General features: G+C 41.5%; 1 protein-coding gene across 1 annotated transcript in view; it reads left to right on the forward strand.

The window, feature by feature from the left end:
• The window catches only part of PCDH15 (protocadherin related 15), a 2,701,201-nt gene that overhangs the window by 1,107,489 nt on the left and 1,575,054 nt on the right, over positions 1-18,658 (forward strand). The gene's annotated exons all lie outside the window — the stretch shown is intronic.

Below are 18,658 nucleotides of genomic sequence, written 5' to 3' on the forward strand. Positions count from 1 at the left end.
TGTTACTGTAATTAAAAAGTATTTTTGTGCAGTTAGTGCCCCAAGTTAAAGACAACGCAAGTGCTTAACCCCGTCGATGCTCATGACGGAACGGTTCCGTCATGAGCATCGGTTGAGCTGTGCTCTTGACGGAACCGTTCCGTCATGACCAAACCCATTTTAAAGGATCCAGCACTGGAGCAAAATCTCTGTAGCAGCGATGAGGTTAAGTGAGATTTACGAAAGCATGCCAAACAATATTTACATGGTCTTGAGTTACTTTTACCCTGCAAACCAACGCAATGCAGTGCTTTGCACTGCCGTGCATTACCCTGTGTCTGTGAGGCGTTACCTGGCTGGAGCATGGGTGTTTCCGTGCATCCACCCATGTATTTTGAATCAAACCCAGATTTATTAAAGTGACTAAACCTGGGTTTGCCCCAAAAAGTTGCACCTACCCGACCTTAACAAAATGAGGAGAAATATCTTTATTTCTCCTCATCACTTCCTCTTGGCATGTATGATGCATTCTGCAGCACACATGCAAAGAGAAAAAATTCTCTAAGGATTGATATGTGATGGAAGATATCCCTTCCTGCTCAAAATAATGTTGTCATCAACTCAGGCACACTTGCAACGTGGTTCAAGGGAGGCTGCGTTGGCGCTAGGACAACACTAGTGCGCCAATCCAGGAAAAGTGCCATATATTTGCAAATAGGGCACTGATTAGCTCTCTCCCATGTTATATTCTTGGCTTATGCCCATGTAACTAAGCACCTTATTTCTTACATTGTCCTCGCAATAACATTTCAGCTGTGACCGTTTGCACATATTTGCATGCATGACAATGTTGGATTAGTTTCCGTGAAACTAAACTTGTTTACATATTGAGCTTCGCACAACATTATCACAATGCCCTGAACATCATCTACAAGGTCTGTTTTCGCACTATGTACAAATGTCATCTCTATCTTCATCCACGGGGTGACAGGGCTATCTACTTATCCATAACATCACTGATGTATACACACATCACAAGGTTGCTTTCTATTATAAAAGGTGCGCATCCCGATAGGTTAGTAGTGTAGGCTCTTCTGCTAACATCAAGTGTCCCTGCCTACGTAAACTTCACCACGCAGCTAACCGACATCTTGTGAGGGGTGTCCAGTTTGTGACCAAGATGGGATCCTTCTTTCTCTCCCGTCAGGTAAAGTGGGTGGATAGTCCCTTGGGGGGACTCTGGGCTCTACACCTACACACACACTAGGTACACTTCAAGTAGGGTTCACATGGTAGGAGTGTGCTCGATTACTCCCTTGTTTTATATGCCAGCATATATACATTGTATTAGGACCATGGTAGAACTATATGTACTATTTTCACTTATGGTGCTTGTAATCACTTTTTTCCGCTTTTGTCTATTAATCGTTTCAGCACACGTATTTTATACAAGAACAACGTTGGTTCAATAAACTTATTGGAAACGTTCCGCTGTGTTTTTTTTCTGTATACTTCTCCGAGAATAAGTGAGCATGAGTGACAGAGCGAAAGACTCTGTACGGTTTCTATGATCCCTGAGGTGTCAGGGTTGTCATGTTCATTGTTTGCCAGAAACCATTTCCGCCCTGGTAATGTTAGGGGGCTTACGGTGGCACTTGAAGCTAGCTGGTCTCTAGGTCAAAATATCCTGCGGAGGTGTCCAGAAATAGTCTAGGCCCCAAGCCCCTCTTCTATGTTATCCAGCAAATGTGCAGATCCTACGGATTGGTAGGAACTACACGACACCCCCTTAGGCAAGGCAGCACTGCAACTTGCTGCACTGCGATGTGTGGTGTTTAAACTCTTAGTAAATCTTGGCTCAGGTGTATTAGGTTATCCTCCACACAACTGGAAATGTGTTCATCCAGCATGGATTTTTGCTTACCAGTGGTAATTACCCCGGCGCTATTTCCCATTGCAGTATTTTCATATGACTGTTGGTATTGTATAATCACAATATCACTATCCACTATTCTTAGTATGGAATTTAATGTCGGCTGAGCACTACTTTACTACTGGTGGGAATTTTAACGTGGAAACGCTACAATTTGTGAATGTTCCACTTTTGGTGCTCTTGCACTACAGTGACATTGTTCGGCACGTACAGTTTCCTATGCGTTTGTCAGATACCAAATTATGTAAACATATCATGTTAAGCAGAGGAACACTTTATATAAAGGAGTGAAGCTAACATCTCGTATATGAAAATACCACGAAGAAAAGATGAATATTTCTTTTGATCTCTCTCATGCTAGTTGTACTGACGAAGCCACCAAAATGATTTTATGTTCATTACGTCAAGTCTCTTCATTTGTCTTTAAATAAAAATGCGACAGAAACACACTAACTACAGCTACAATGAACAACTTACATCATTCCAATTGGTAGTCTTATACATGGTTCAAAGGCAGAAATATTGCTGTCACTTGTAGACACAATGGGGCATATTACCAAGCAATAGCGATAATTATCGCTATTGCTTTGTTAGAGACAAAAATATACCACTTAGCTGCAGCGATTTTTACCGCAAATAAACCTTGGTATTACCAAGGTTTATCGCAAATCCGATAAAAATCGCCGCAATGCATGAATATCGCTGAAAATTCTGCGATATTCATGCATTACCGAGCTAATGCTCTTAGCCATGTTATCCACCTCCCATTGGATAACATGGCTAGGAACTGCTCAGGGTAGGTGTTAGCTTTTGGAGATATTTGCGCTTAGTGCAAATATCTTCAAAAGTTGGTAATAGGAGATAGCGATGTTAGCGACTGTTTTCAGTCGCTAACATCTTGGCACGCCCACTTTGCATGTCCTTAGTGATAAATATCACTGACATGCAAAGTGGGGCCCAAGATGGTCGTTATCTCCTACTAGCTGTCGCTAACTGGTGTTAGCGACAGCTAGGTAATAGGGAGATAATTTTATCTCCGCTTTCTTGGCTTTTAAAGCCAAAAAAAGCGGAGATAAACCCCCTTGATAATATGCCACAATATTATTCCAAGAACACTGTTTATGTTTTATTTTGCTAATAACATTCAGGAAACCCAATACCTAAAATAACCCACCCTCATAGGAATTAAATACACACCACAGTGTCCTCGCTCCCAGGAACTCCGTCAAATAAAGCTCCATAAAGGGGACCAGGGCGTGTTACTTTTAATCTGTAAATGTCATTTTGAACCTTTTAAAGGCTTTGTAATGTTGACATGCAGACAAGATAATTCCACGAGGCTCGCTTATCAGTACATTTCACTTCAGACCCATTTCTCATCTTCCTCGTGGTGCCACTTCTCGGCAAGAGATAATTTTAGCTGCCAGGCCTTTCTGAAAGACCAGACCGGTGGTTTATTATATAGGGTGAGAGAAAGAGAATGCCTCGTGACATATACCGAAGATGTGTGAAAGTAGCATAATTAAACAAAACTAATCGTTCAAATTAAGATATATCCTCGGCTATGACATTTATAGAAAACTGTGTACACATATCTAAGTACATTTTCTCCCCGGGGGGCAGGAACAGCAGTGGAGCTCATCTGAAATGCCACTTCGAAATTAGTACTGCTGGGGGGGAGGGGGTGCTTGGGTGCCCCTCGAATGCCATGCTACTTTACCATGGAAACCAGGGCACTGCTACCTTGACACCGGCGTCGGGAGGAATTTCTATCTCTCACCCTATCCACCGTATGCTCTAATTAGTTTATACAATATTTATTATTATTTTATTAGTTAATACTTCGCATTCGTCAGAGGATGTGTTAATTAGATTGCCTTTTTTTATATAAAAAATGGAGGACTTGTATAAGTGATTTCAGTTTTTCTTCAACTTCAGTCCTGATACACCTATAGTGAGTTGTGTACCATGAGTATTGAACGAATGGAAGAATACATGTGACTCACAGTCGTGGTTTGTGATACATAGCATCGCCTAGGTTTTCTGAGTTTTTATTTTATTTCGAACAAAAGAAAGTTTACATCTGATTGTATTGTGTTTAAAATGTACTTCTGAGCATTTTGTTCACATTTGGATGAACTTCTCCACTTTTTCTCTCTGCCCGCTCCAAGTCAAGTAGTATTTCCTTTTCCTAGAATTGGGGCACTGTTTTTTAAACGTGTATTGTTCATGATCTGGACCTAGCTTTAAGCTACCCAGTCGACGACTCCTAGCAGGGGCGGCCATAGGCATGTGCAAGCTGTGCACCTGCACAGGGCCGCCAAACCCCAGTGGCCGCCACGCCAATATATATTCTTAATATAATAATCCTCTGAGGATGGATACATATTTGCGTGGCGGCCCCTGGCAGGGATTTGGCGGTCTTCGACTCTGTTCCACTTCCAAACACCCTGACCCCCCCCTCTTCACTGGCCTATGCGCCTGCGTTCCTCCAGGGTCCCCCCACCTACGCTCCCTGCCCAGGGCCGCCATGAGCCTAGAGCTGCCCCTGCTCCTAGGCAGGTCTTGAGGCTAGGGCAGATGTGGGTAGACGTTGGCTAACCACTATCAGCAACCCTTGCACATTGTCTGCCTTTGTTCAGAGTAGCAACGTGCAGGCAGGAAAGCTTACCTGATGAAAAAGCCGTAAAATAGGCTGAAGTTGAGGGGTCATCAGGCCTCTTTTGGTAGGGTATCCTCGGTTGGAACTATCGGGAGCCTCACACCTACCTGCAATGCAGGGGAAACAAAGGCTCACATCTTGTCACTTCAGAGGTACGTTAGAGAGAAATCCGTTTGACTTTGTTCATCCCTGTATATAAGAGATATATGTGCATGCACTGTAAGAATGTCAGATGATTTGGTCGCCCTAGTATTTCGACAAATAACAATTTAAATACCACTATTTTGTTGTATTTCTTTAAGAGCACTTTAGCACTACTCATCCCAATGCAGAGTGTCATAGCGCTTTACATCACGTGAATAGATTATATATTGACAACAAATCATATGTATGTACATCAATATAAAGTATGTATTACATAAGACAGCGAGGGGTACATAGTGTGGGAGCCACATGTCCTTCATACATCATTGTGCTTTTATTAGAAGGAATGCAAATTTGAACTGCAAGTAGTGAATGGATCTCTTTCCTAAAAGCAGTAACCAACTTACCCATTTACATAAAATAAAAATCTGTCATCTGTGTATTACATAATGTGCTTTGCATGAGACATATTAACCCTCTATGCTACTTTGATTCAAAACTAGGACTAGGCAAACAAAGATCTATGCATCAAATATGTTATCCTCCAGAGTTATCTTATCATTATTAGTATTCCCTGAGATTTAGTTGTCATACAAAGATCTCTGCAGCAGGTGCTTAACCCCATAAGATATTTAAAAATGCAGACATTGCAACTAATTAAGCAGAACAGTTTTACTGCCACATTTCTCCTTTCTGCCAATATATTTGTTGTAGAGCTAAAACATGTATAAGTTGAGGCCCAGATTTTGCTTCTGGGTTGCGTCAATATTTTGACACAACCCTAGTGCAAAAAATCTAAATTGATAAATATTGTAAAGTGCTCATGTGTACTCATGATAGACCTGCTAAACATATGTGCGGTCATAAGATCTGATGTCACTTACTGTGCGGTCATGGGTTGTGATGCCAGCCACTGTGATGCCACACACTGCGAGTTCACTACCTGTGATTTCACGCTCTGTGATGTCACACACAGTGATATCAGTTCCTGTGATGTCACACCTGACAAAGTCACACCCATTCTGCCTAACTTGGTGAATCCCCCAACTTCTTTTTTTAGGACGTTAGCCCTGCTCCTAGGGATTGTCATTGGAGTTAGGACATCTAATCACAAGGGATGTTTCCCACGCCTCCACAGTGGCAAGCAACTTGAAACTGTCATCCTTGCACACCCCATTTTGGAATGTTGTCATGTGGTAGAGGACTGATTTACAGACTTTGCCTGTCAATCATTAGAAAGGAAACATTAAATATGTTAGATAGCATTCTGTTTCGAATCAATTTCAGCGCATTTGCTACCCACCTGGGTTAAGTTCACCCCCTTTTCTCCTGCCTCCCACCCCCAGCCCAGTAGTGTTTCCTAGCAATGGGGATCTACACATGTCTTAGATTCAAAATAGACCTAACTTTAACCCACCCAATCTATGCCTCCTGAGGCTTCCACGAGGCCCATAGCTAGGAACACATGTTTAGGGGGCATTCCCCCAAATAATTAGCAACTGGGAGACAATGGGAGTGGATTCCTTCCTGATATTTGTGGGGTTGTAGGGTTTTGAGGTTTTAAAGCAAACAAGGCCTCATTTCCCCACCACTTTCGTAATGGTTTACACGCAGGGGCTTCCACATGTACTATATCAAGGGCTGAATTCCTCATCCTCTCTACAACATGGGTAAGAGTAATACAACATAGGCTAACGCTTATCTTATCAATGGCACTAGGTTGTAGTGCAGGTGATTCAACATATGTTCTGTTGTTGTTATTTTCTTTTTGTAGAATCAGTACGCCGACTGGGTAAGCCTGTTGTGACCTTTTAATTGGACCTTCCAACACACATGGGATATAAGGCAAAATCTTAGCGAAGATTGTTTGTGTAATTTTGACACTTTTGAGTCCTCGTGGGTACTATTATTTCAATTTGAGACATCACTTTGGATATAGGTTCTTGGGATCCACATGGATCTTTTCTTCTTTTTTTTCTTTTTCTCTTTTTTCTTCTTTTCTTTCTTATGTGAGTTGTGATAAATTATTTTTGGAGTGCAAATTCTGATTCTGATTCTGCTCAAATGTAATCCTGGAATCATCGTATTGCTGTGGAGGACCACCTCATCATCTGTACATTTTACACATTGGATTCAACTTCTATCCCCTGACGAAGGGTTCAGTGACAAACCCGAAATGCATTGGGAATGTTTTTTTGTACATAGTTAGATATATTGCAACGCAGATGTTTGATGGTATTTCTTTGACACATTTGTCATTTTGTTCATGTTTGATTTGTAGGGCTACATTTATGCCTGTGTATAAATGATAGTATGAAATATACACATTTTCAAAGGCTGTAATCAATTGTGCAGTATTTGAGATAAAATTATTGTATTCAAGAAGTGAAATTGCATGAGACGTTTAGCGTCTAACGCTGTGCTCTAGCTAGGCTGTGGTGTTTCCTCAGCCCTTTTGGTGTCATTTCCCCAAGGGGCATTGGTAGAATGTTGTAGCAAACATTCATTTTAACACCTATTTATTTTGTAGCAGTTAAAGAGAAATTTGACTGATTTACTGTTGTTAATTAATGTCCACAAGACACAAATCTAATTTAGTAACCTTATCATTGCTTGGTAAATTGGATCTACATTTAATACCCTATGGATTCACACATGTTATTTATGAATCGGTTAAGTAACTGTAGCATGCGTGTGCATTTAAAAGGTGTCTAATTATTAGACATTAAATGGACCAGCTGTGAAAGATATAACAGTAATTTGTCTCTTACGGAGTTACTTAATGCATTAATATAAAACACGCTACCAAAGTCGAGCCCCGGATAGGTGGTATTGTGATTCTGATTAAGAGTGACCTGGAACTTTCCATCCGAATGAGAATTGCAAGATGAAAGGGGACGTCATACCCGAGCACTCTACCCCATGCAGATTTTGCAATGAAAACCTGGTGAAATATATACTGAGAAACAGGCCAGAATTGTAAAAAGATGCCTGCAGCTGTGCAAATACTGATTCCTGTGGTTGTTTGCTATCCCTTCAGGTATAGCTTTCAACGGGCTGATAACCCTGCACATGGGAATTATCTACTAACTGGTATATGTAATAACAGGTGTGGGATTATTAATGTAGTGTTTATGCACATGTCGTAATAAGGATTGGGTATTTTAGTATTGGTTTTAAAATATTGCCTACTCAAAGAAACTCTTCTTAAAGTGATTTTTGAGGATGGTTGGTGATAGGGAAAGCGTAGTCTCCTGTGGTAGCAACTTTCAGGAACATGGGCCTGTTCTGAGAAGGAGCAGACACTTTGAGGCTTATTTACAATGCCCTTGTGTCACTTTTGCATCTTTTTAACATGGGAAAAGTGACGCAGAATTGGCGCAAATGCCTTGTAAATATGCCCCTTTGAGTTTTGGAAGGTGAACTCTGAGTCCATCTGAAGAGCTTTCTTGTTGCTATGTATATAGCCCTATGGTAAATAGGTGCATTTCTTTGTGAATAAGTCACCAGGACCAAGTGTTTCTCAAAGTAAGGCAGGCAATTTAAAACTCAGCACAGTGTGCTCCCGAAAGGCAGTGTTGAGCTCTAAAAGTAGCTTCTTTTTCCCTTCTGCCATGCCATAATGAAGGTTATTGGTTACGTTATGCAGATTTGGAGTGCTCACTATCGCCTTGGATGGTACCCTGGCACTGAGCAGGTGCGAATCTAGCCACACCGAGGACCTTGTGGGACTGCTCAAAAAGCCAGGTCTTCAGCTTCTTTCCGAATTCAACATGTGATGAAGAGGCTCTAATGTGCAGTGGCAGGTCATTCCAGCCTTTAGGAGCGATGTAGGAGTCGTCTCACATGATGGATCTAGTTTTCAGTATGTGTGGGTTTGTGCAAGCAGGAGTCTGGATAAGCTGCAGTGTCTGGAAGGTTTGTAAAAGTCGATGCAATTGTTGAAGTATGCTGGGCCCGTGTTATTGGTACTTTGAAAACTGTGAGTGAGTGAAAAGTCTGAATTGTGCTTGTTTTTGAATGGAGAGCCATTGGAGAAACTTCATGTGTAGTGTGATGTGAGGCCACATGTGAGGTTGAGAGTGAGTCTGGCCCCGGAGTTCTGAATGGTTTGCAGCCTTCTGGCTAATTTTATGTTGATTTTGGCATATTGGGTGTTCCCTTAGTCCAGCTTTCTTGTGATCAGGGCATGTGTAATGAGTTTCTGGGTGTTGATTGGGAGCTACATGAAAGCTTCCTCAGCATCTTAAGAGTATGGAAGCACGACATTAATGGCATTGAACTGAGTGGTCATGTTGAGTTGCTATTTGGACAACTTGGAAATCTTTCTCTCCTTTCTACCATTCTCTACAGACTCTAAGGGGCCTATTTACAAGCCCCTATTGCCGCCACAGCATCACTTTCAGTGGCATTCTGATGGCGATAGGGGCTTAGTCTTATTTACAAGGCATTGATTTTGACACTGCCCACTATTTACAAGGGTGGTGTAAATAGGAGGCAGCCCCAAACTTAGGACCAGGAAAAACCTGGTTTTAACCAGAAAAAAGGAGGAGAAATGCTTTATTTCTCATCGTTTTGGCTATACATCTTAATCACTATATATATATGTATATGAAGGTTGTTCATTATAAAAAACAGACCTTGGTTATTTAAACACGTTTTATTCTGAAAAATGCTTGAATCTACCTTCTGTTTTTACTTTCTCTGTTCACATTCGTATTCTCAGCTGAGCATCAGAGGAAACTATAGCTCTATCTGTACTGCTCCTGGTAAACCATAAGAATGCAGCAGCAGAAAGGCATGCATATAAAAAAGAAAGGGTTATGTTCTAGATCTGAAACATATATGCTAGTAAATAAAAATAGGAGGGAGCACAAACTCCCTTCTGATATTTGAATGAATGAACACCTCAGAAAACAGCTTGTCTTGCATCTTCTTTTGACTATGGCCTAGCTCCCACTGGATCTAGTTCACCTGAAATTAGGGTTTTCCCAACTACTGACATCTTTTACGGTGTCCAGCCCAGCTTCCAGAAAGTGGGTGACAGGCTAGGAATACTGCTTGTTTGGATCTTTTTAAGGCCAGGCAGGGGTATAGGGACAGGGACCCTGTCTCTCTACTTCCAGATCACCAGAAACAAACCACTAAAGGGATAACTGGTCTCTACGGGTTTGGTTTAATTGGGTTATTTCCACAGGGTGAGGATTGCTTGTACTAGCCTTTTCAACACTATCATCACTAGGTACAAACCACCTACTGGGCTCTTAAGTGATTATCAGTCCTGGCTTCAGCCAAACTACTGAGCTCTAGGAGCTTAACATTCTATGTTCAGCCTACCAATAGATCAACTAAGCAGAAAGGCCACCGCAGGTGCAACTCACCTCCAATTCCTCAGGGAGAAGACAGTCAACCCTAGAACATCAACTTGCTATTTAGAAACGAATAGCAACAGGATCGACCAATTTTTTCTCCAACCTCAAGATGAAGAACAGTAAATCTACTCTTTCTGGTGATCTTCTCATTCTCAACCTGTGGTCCCATATGCCGCCATTTTTTTTGTTTGAATTTCTTTAATACATTTGGTCATTAATACGCTCTGTCGACATCATATATAATGCAAAAATAACAGGTGATGGACAGAATGCATAACAATGTCATACATTCACCCCAGTACAGAGTTCTGGGCCTAAATCCATCGTTTTGCTCACCATGCCATTACAGTTTGAACTCACACATATGCAAAACAGTCTTGACCCTGTGCCCCATGGGAACAGTCCAGCCCGAACTGCCAAGCCAGGTCCTCCCTGGACTGGCAACAAGCATCCAAGGACGGGTTTCGGGCTTTCAGCCCTCATCAGCCTGGATAGCATGATTCCAGTGGCATGGAGAGCACAGGACTCACGTCTGAACATACCCGCCCCACTCCGGGTGACAAATGCAAAAACAACAGGTGATGGACAGAATGCAGAAAAATGTCATACATTCACCCCAGTGCCGAGATCTGGGCCTAAATCCATTGTTTCTTTGCTCAGCATGCCATTCCAGTTTGAACCCAGCCATATGCAATCCTTCTTGACCCTGTGGCCCATGGGAACAGTCCAGCCCGAACTTCCAAGCCAGGTCCTCCCTGGACTGGAAACAAGCATCCAAGGACCGGTTTCGGGCTTTCAGCCCTCATCAGCCTAGATAGCTTGATTCCAATGGCATGGATATCACAGGACTCAGGTCTGAGCATACCCGTCCCACTCGGGGTTACAAATGCAAAAACAACAGGGGATGGACTACGCCACTGGAGTCAAGCTATCTTGGCTGAAGACGGCTGACAGGAAAGACATAGCTTGGCAATTCGGGCTGGACTGTTCCCATGAGGCACAGGGTCAAGACTGATTTGCATATGGCCATGTCTGAACTCGGTGGCTTGGTGAGCAACATAAGGATTGAATAAACCCAGATCTGTGACTGGGGTTTAATGTTTTGCCATTGTGCAACATTCCGTCCATCATCTTGTGTGTTTTGCTGTTCACCCTAAGTGGGAAGGGTATGCCCACACGTGGGTCCCGTGCTTACTACGCCACTGGATTCAAGCTATCTTGGCTGAACACGGCTGACAGCCAGAAACGGGTCCTAGGATACTTGATTCCGGTCCAGGGAAGACATGGCTTGGCAGTTCAGGCTGGACTGTTCCCATGAGGCACAGGGTCAAGACTGATTCGCATATGGCCATGTCTGAACTGGGGTGGCTTGGTGAGCAAAATAACGATGGATTAAACCCAGATCTGTGACTGGGGGTGAACGTTTTGCCATTGTGCAATATTCCGTCCATCATCTTGTGTGTTTTGCTGTTCACCCTAAGTGGGAAGGGTATGCCCAGACGCAGGTCCCGTGCTCACTACGCCACTGGAGTCAAGCTATATTGGCTGAAGGCGGCAGATAGCCATAAACCGATCCTAGGATGCTTGATTCCAGTCCAGGGAAGACATGGCTTGGCAGTTTGGGCTGGACTGTTCCCATGAGGCACAGGGTCAAGACTGATTTGCATATGGCCATATCTGAGCTTGAGTGGCTTGGTGAGCAAATAAACGATGGATTAAACCCAGATCTGTGACTGTGGGTTAATGTTTTGCCATTGTGCAACATTCCGTCCATCATCTTGTGTGTTTTGACATCTTATATAATGAGATGGTAGGAGGTTCAGACTCATATGCTGTCCATACAGTACATGGAGATGATATCTTACAGTCAGCAATTAATGCCTTCAACAAATAACTGGTATTAAGTAAGCAGATTAGTTAGCCCTCAAATAGGAGTCTGCAAGAGTTTCCATTAGTGTGGCACATCATCACAATAGTAATGTAAAGAGTCTATCATATGAAAATCCAAAGCTAACTTAACAACTGGAGCCTGTGTTTACAGGTTTTTTTTCCACACTTGCCTGCCTTTTCTTTCCCCACCCACACATATGAGGCACATGATCAGCTTCAGCTGTGAATATGGAGATGTAGATACAGCCCAGTGGGACCTCAGTTAATGGAGAGGTGTAGTAGTATGAAAAACAGTCAGCTCAGGGAGATGACAATAATCTATTTAGCTGACCCCAGCCCATTTACTGGTTGTGTCCACTCCCATCACTGTCTGGCATGGGAGGCCTGGAAGTCTGTTAGTATTGTATCCCAACTAGCGGCCACTGGATATTTGCTCAGTCCTAGAGCATCTTCTCTCTGCAAAGCTGCGCTCTCTGCATTGTGATACCATATGCTAATTTACAATTGATCCCTCATCTTTAGTGGTACAGACATGTAATGTGTGAACATCCTTTGGTGGCAACTAGAGACCATAGGTACAGGCTATTCTAGCCCTTCTAATTAATCATGTGATACTACTCACACAGATCTGAGAAGATGACATAGATCTACCACACAGCTCTAGGCACCCGAGTACTCTAACACTGCTGTCCTCCATGCAGGTCTCATATAGCCACATACTCTGAACATCAACATTCTATATGACAAATGGATGTTTATAACTGTCAACTCATAATGGAAATCATATAAAGGAGAGCTGTAATCCAGACTATCTGGGCTAATTCTCACTCACCCTTCTGCACACCACATACTTCCTCAGCTCCATGAGATCATAGAGAAGATGACTACCTGGAACACCCAGCATAGGAAATTGGAATAAGAACAAGAAATAAATACAAACTAAATAAATAGTCCTATAGAACAATCATTGTTGCCAGAATACCACAAACTACAAAAATGCATATCTAACTCACAATTCCTCATCACTGGCACAGCCAAGTGCCTAGTCACATAACTTGATAACCACACTCTGGTGGTCATCACTAATTACATGGAAACATTTCCCACTCAAACCCACTCAAACCCAAAACAAAACAACATGCTTATGACCTCATACCGACATAATACAGTGGGCTATTCATTAAGATAAGCAGTTAAGAGCTCCACATCAGGGAAGTAAGCTCCATACAAATGCTAGAATACAATATATAAATAGATGGAAATCAATGTTGAAATAATTTTCTTTATTCAAATAAGAAGAAACTTACTGCTGACAGAAGAAGACATTAATTTACCCACACACAACCTCAACTTTTAAATTAACTATCCAGTCTGACATTTCAAAAGCAAGTCAAATGTGATGGGTCAAAGTCATGAGATTGGGAAAACACAGACACCACTGCAAAACTATCCAGGACAGAGCACATCTCCTCCATTTCCACAGCCTGAACAAACTTATTATTATCCATTTCCCCCCAAAAATAATAACCAATCAACAATATATGCCCAAAAAGACACAATGCACCCAAACACACTCTAACATTCCCAAATACAAAGATCACAATGGTATCCAATAGTCCACGTTCTCTCAGTCTGCCTTAACGAAGCACCAAGGCCCAAATTGCAAGAACCTGCTCTCCTGCTGTCTCTTCTGAAGCATAAATGCCAACCATTATAACCAATTGTGTCACATTCAACCATCCTTTCCAGCATCTTTGCATGCCCAAAAATGCAATCCACTATCCCAGCATTGCTATGCTTGTAGTTTGCTTTCCTCAACCAAGTAAGATCTTTGAAACATACCACTCACATAGTGAATTATGCTAACACAACTTTATTCTAAGGTCCTGCATGTTTTTCAGTTTAGTTTCTTGTGCACTATTCCCAACTCTTCACAAACAATTATATCCATAACCCTGACCTACTATGTTCTCGCTAGGCTCAATAACAGTGTTGTGTAATCCCACACAGTACGTCCCCAAAATACCAGTTCCTTTTTACCACATACACCTTTCCGCGAATAGGTAACCCGAGTAAACCTGTTTATTCACAAAATACCTATGAATATGTACATCCTGCACAGCACATGCTACTAGAGCTGTATCTGAACAGTGGAGCTTTTAGTCTAATCAAGTCAGTAAAACATTCTCTTGTGAACAATATACATTATATCACCTCTAGAGTTGCTTGTAAGTTTGTGCCCTTTGTACAACCTCCTGTGCTCATCTAGTTTTTAAAATCTTGCAATTTAATATTAGCTCAAATAGCTCAAACATTGCTTGTCACTCGAATCCCAATTGAAGAAATTATTTTATTTTCAATTATATATATAATACGCTATGTGAAATTATGTAATGTTGCTCTGAGATGTTGGAGTAGATGTGGCCTAGCAGGTGAATCTGCCTGTATTGGAACTGGGGAATGACGCTTGAATCCTCCTCGGCTCAACATCGTGTGATTTTGAACAAGTCACTTAGACTTGATTTAGAGTAGGTGGATGGGTTACTCAATCACAAATGTGACGGATATCTTGTCCACCTTCTTGAAAATACATTATACCCCATGACACTTGTAATAAGGCAGGTGGGATATCAGTCACATGTACCTGTCTGCAAACCTCAAAATCAGGCCCTTAATATCCCTTTGCCTTAAAAATGATGTGAACACCAAAAAAACACTAATTCCTTCTGCCCACAACATTCACTTTCACTTTATCCCTTCAGTTATTTCAATACAGGGGAAGACAACCTGTGTACATCTAAGTTCCAAGGGTTGTTAATGTTGCTGAACCATACTGCGGTGGATACTATAAAAAAAAGTAGGAAGACACATAAGGTACATAAGGAATGTTTCATTACCCGTTGGCTAACAGTTCGGACTTTCATCATTTGCCTATTTCTGTGCATGCATTCAGCAGTCTTGTGACCGGAAAAACAGAAGAGAGTGCCCCACTGCTCAGAGCCAGAAGTTGAAAAATAATATGATAATATAACAAATGTTTATCATTTTATTTTTCAGTGACTGGCTTAGCCATGTAAGTGTAGAGCAGGATGGAGCTTGGCAATGGCAGGGAAGAGGAGTGGTGGGCACTGTAAGTGCACATGCCGGTTTGGTCAGCCATCTTAGGACTTATATTGCACTCTTATATTTCTCCAACCTGGTGGACAAAAGGCACAAGCTCCCATTGCCTGAGCAAGCGTCAAACCAGCCCGCACAGGTCAATCCCAGCGCTTTCCTAATGCTTGGTAATAGCATGAGAGCAGCATCTAGATTGGGTGGGGAGTCTATGCTATGTGGCCTACTGAGCAGAGGAGCACTGAGGCGGCTGGCGGCATCAACGGCAGGAAAGTCATCTTTTTTATTTATTATTATTACCCCTGCTGCACCACCTCTTTATATTGGCAGCAGTCACCACTGACTAAAAGTGCATATCTTAGTATAAACATTTGGTGTTCCTGCCATATAACTGCTGAACCTGGCAAGCATCCCTGCGAACATATGAGTTCTCTGTTGATTTGAAGTCCTGCCTGTTGGAATGTTAACCAAATGGCAACATGGAATGGTGGCTTACTTGAGGAGTCTCCTAATTTTTTGACAGTATTCACAGCTATATGGTCTAGAAAGTTTAACACCATGCATAACATCATACGTTCAAAATAAGGCAAAAGATGATACCCGAATAGCCAACAGAAAGAAAGTGAGACTAAAATTCCCCTGTGGGTTGATTCAAGATGTGACTGCAAATGTCTCAAGCCAACGGCTGAGGGTTCCTGAGCCAAAGAAGCTCATGACTGTGGAAGGTCTACCTTCCTGAAAGTACATGTGGAATACAATATGTTTGCCATGAACTATTTACACAGCATTACATAGCAGACTTATAAAGGCACTTAGACCAAAGGCCATTGTCACATGTCACATTGGCGCACTACTTGTTCTGTTGATCTTAGAATCTGTAGCGTGAACTTTTCAAGCACCATACATTTAAACAAATAAAGCAATAACAAGGGTACCCTCTCTTGCACAAATATATTGGCTGCTTTGTGTGCGCAGAAAAGTGCACTACATATTTCTGTCACTCCTCACTGTCTTGCTATTGGAGGCTCTCACTAACATAGGTATTTTTTTTCATCTAAAATCATCCCAGAAAATGAATTGTATTTTAATTGTTTCTTGCATATCCAGTAGAAATATGTATTAAACAACGCATTTAACAGATTGGAATAAAGTACATATATTGCAATATAACCGAGGTTACAAAGGAAGGTGGCCTAACAATGATTAAAATAACATCTATTTAATAATTCAAGAATTTTCAGTTATATGATAACTAGATAATATTCTCTGTTGAACTGCAACTTTTTCGATGAAATTATTTTCTGATTTATGAAGGCATGCAAGGAGGCAAGTACCTCCATGCCACACAACCGATAGGGGAAACAGATAAATGAAAATGTACTGGAGGCTTGATTAGGGGAGGCAGTAATTGTGCTATAACAATATAATCTGTGTACCACTTTAAACGTATTATATATGGTCTTCAGCATTGCCTTAAGTTAAGGCACTGATGGCTTGTTGGCATGTGCAGATGTCAATGTGTGAGTGACAGCTGATTATTGACAAGAGCAAATTCAATTTAAGGTTAAAGGCGGAAAAATGACAATACCCTGTAGCTAATTTAGCTCGCACTGCCATTTAAAGATTCATTAGAGATAATCTATACTGGTCTCTGCTGAGTTCTTTTCGGGTTTTGTAATTAACATACAATCAAAACGACTCTTATATTCTTTAAGAAACAGCAAGGCTTACCTGAACGTATTGTAGGCAAGCCAGGCTATTGCCAAGTTACAATGTAATTGGCCATGACCTTGCCATGACTACATCTCAATTTGTGGATTCAAGCGCCATTTTACAAAAGAACACAGATAGTTTAGATTTTCAGTTAAAAGTCAAAGGAGCTTACAAAAACTTTTGTACTTTATAATGGCTGACCCAAACTACTTTGCTATACTTAAGGAAAAGATAAGAGGTTATCATTGTATTTGGTTATTTGATGATAATGTGTGGACTGCGCGATACTGCAAGCATTTAAAATCGCTGCTTTCCGCAAAAGATTTTCTTTTCATACTAATATTTATACGTCACAATTTGTATTATGGAGCTGTGAACAGAGTCTGACCTAATCATAAAACTGAAAATGGCGAACAGTTGCCCGGTGCAACACAGATAAATGAACGCATGCCTATCAAGTTAGAAAGTGCCATATTGCAGCTCAGCTGTGTTTTGCATTATACAAACATACTTGGGGCTCCTCAAAAACATTTGTAAAGTATGTGTAAAAAGGGCTTGACCACATAAAAATGTACTGTTCAGCCAGATGTTCACAATTGTAACTTCATTTCTGATATCACGTCCTTTAAAGTATTGCAAACACTGTATTAAACTAATTTACAAATGTACACCTGGGGTGTTACATAAAGTCCCTGAGGGTGCATTATGGGTAAGTGTACCTGCTTTCTTTGCCCCCAGGGCACTATTATTGTACCAAAAGGTGGCTCAGATACTTGTGCAGACCCTTCTGTAATACAGATACCACCAGTGCACATATGGTGCTGGCTTGATTCAATGAGGGGCGTTCCCTCATTAGCATTGGGCCACAACCCTATGCAAATGAGATAAACACTTTCCCTTTGCACTATGGATGGCAAAGATACTGGCATGAGGCACACTGACTGTGTATCATAAAAAGGTGGCATACAATCAAGCCTGTTAAAATGAGGTCCTCTATCTGATTCCAAACTGACTGGAAATCCAAACCTAGGAATGAGTTCTCTCAAAAGTAATTTGGCAATTGTGAGACTGTCATTCCTCTCGTAATTAGATACTGCTGTAATACAGGTCCATGAACCTTGAAGACATATGTATTCACTTCTATGAGCAAATTTCATTCAATGTATTTCAGTGAATACGTTCTGCTTCAAGGAAAGCCCAGAGTGATGTATTTTTTAATTGAAGCATCATGGGGTAATGACTTAGACATGACCTGGTTTTTATTGGAGTAGAAGCACGTATAACAAAACTGTCAGTCATGAGTGTGCCTTTATACTTGAGAATCATTACACCAGAGATTTTCGTAGGATATTAACCATATTATTTTGCACAGGCCACCATTGTGCAAACACCATGCTGGCTTCAGGACACTTGATATCATGACTGATATATAAATCAAAGCTTATTTTCCCCAATTTGACACACTGTCTATGTGGGCCCTTCACACACGTAGGTAAATACTACTATAATACAAGTCCGGGGAACCTTAAAGATATATGTATTCACTTCTCAGAGCAAATTTAATTTAATGTATTTCAATAAAGATGTCTTACTTCAAGAAAAGTCCGGAGTGATTTTTTTTAACTGAAGTATTGTCGTCTAAACATGGCTTTGGTGTTATGTGGACATAAACATATTTTTGTGCCTTCATCTCAAAGAATCCTTACACCAGAGCTTCTCATAGGATGGTAACTCCCACCACCAGTAGGGGCTCTTCGAGGGAGTGCTGCGGGGCAGTGGGGGGAGGGGGCGAGGGAGGCGCAGAGTGGGATTAGTAAACTCCAGAACTCGGCCAAACGGAGTTGTGTATAT

This window comes from Lissotriton vulgaris, chromosome 5, assembly GCF_964263255.1.
Source record: "Lissotriton vulgaris chromosome 5, aLisVul1.2, whole genome shotgun sequence".
NCBI lineage: Eukaryota > Metazoa > Chordata > Amphibia > Caudata > Salamandridae > Lissotriton > Lissotriton vulgaris.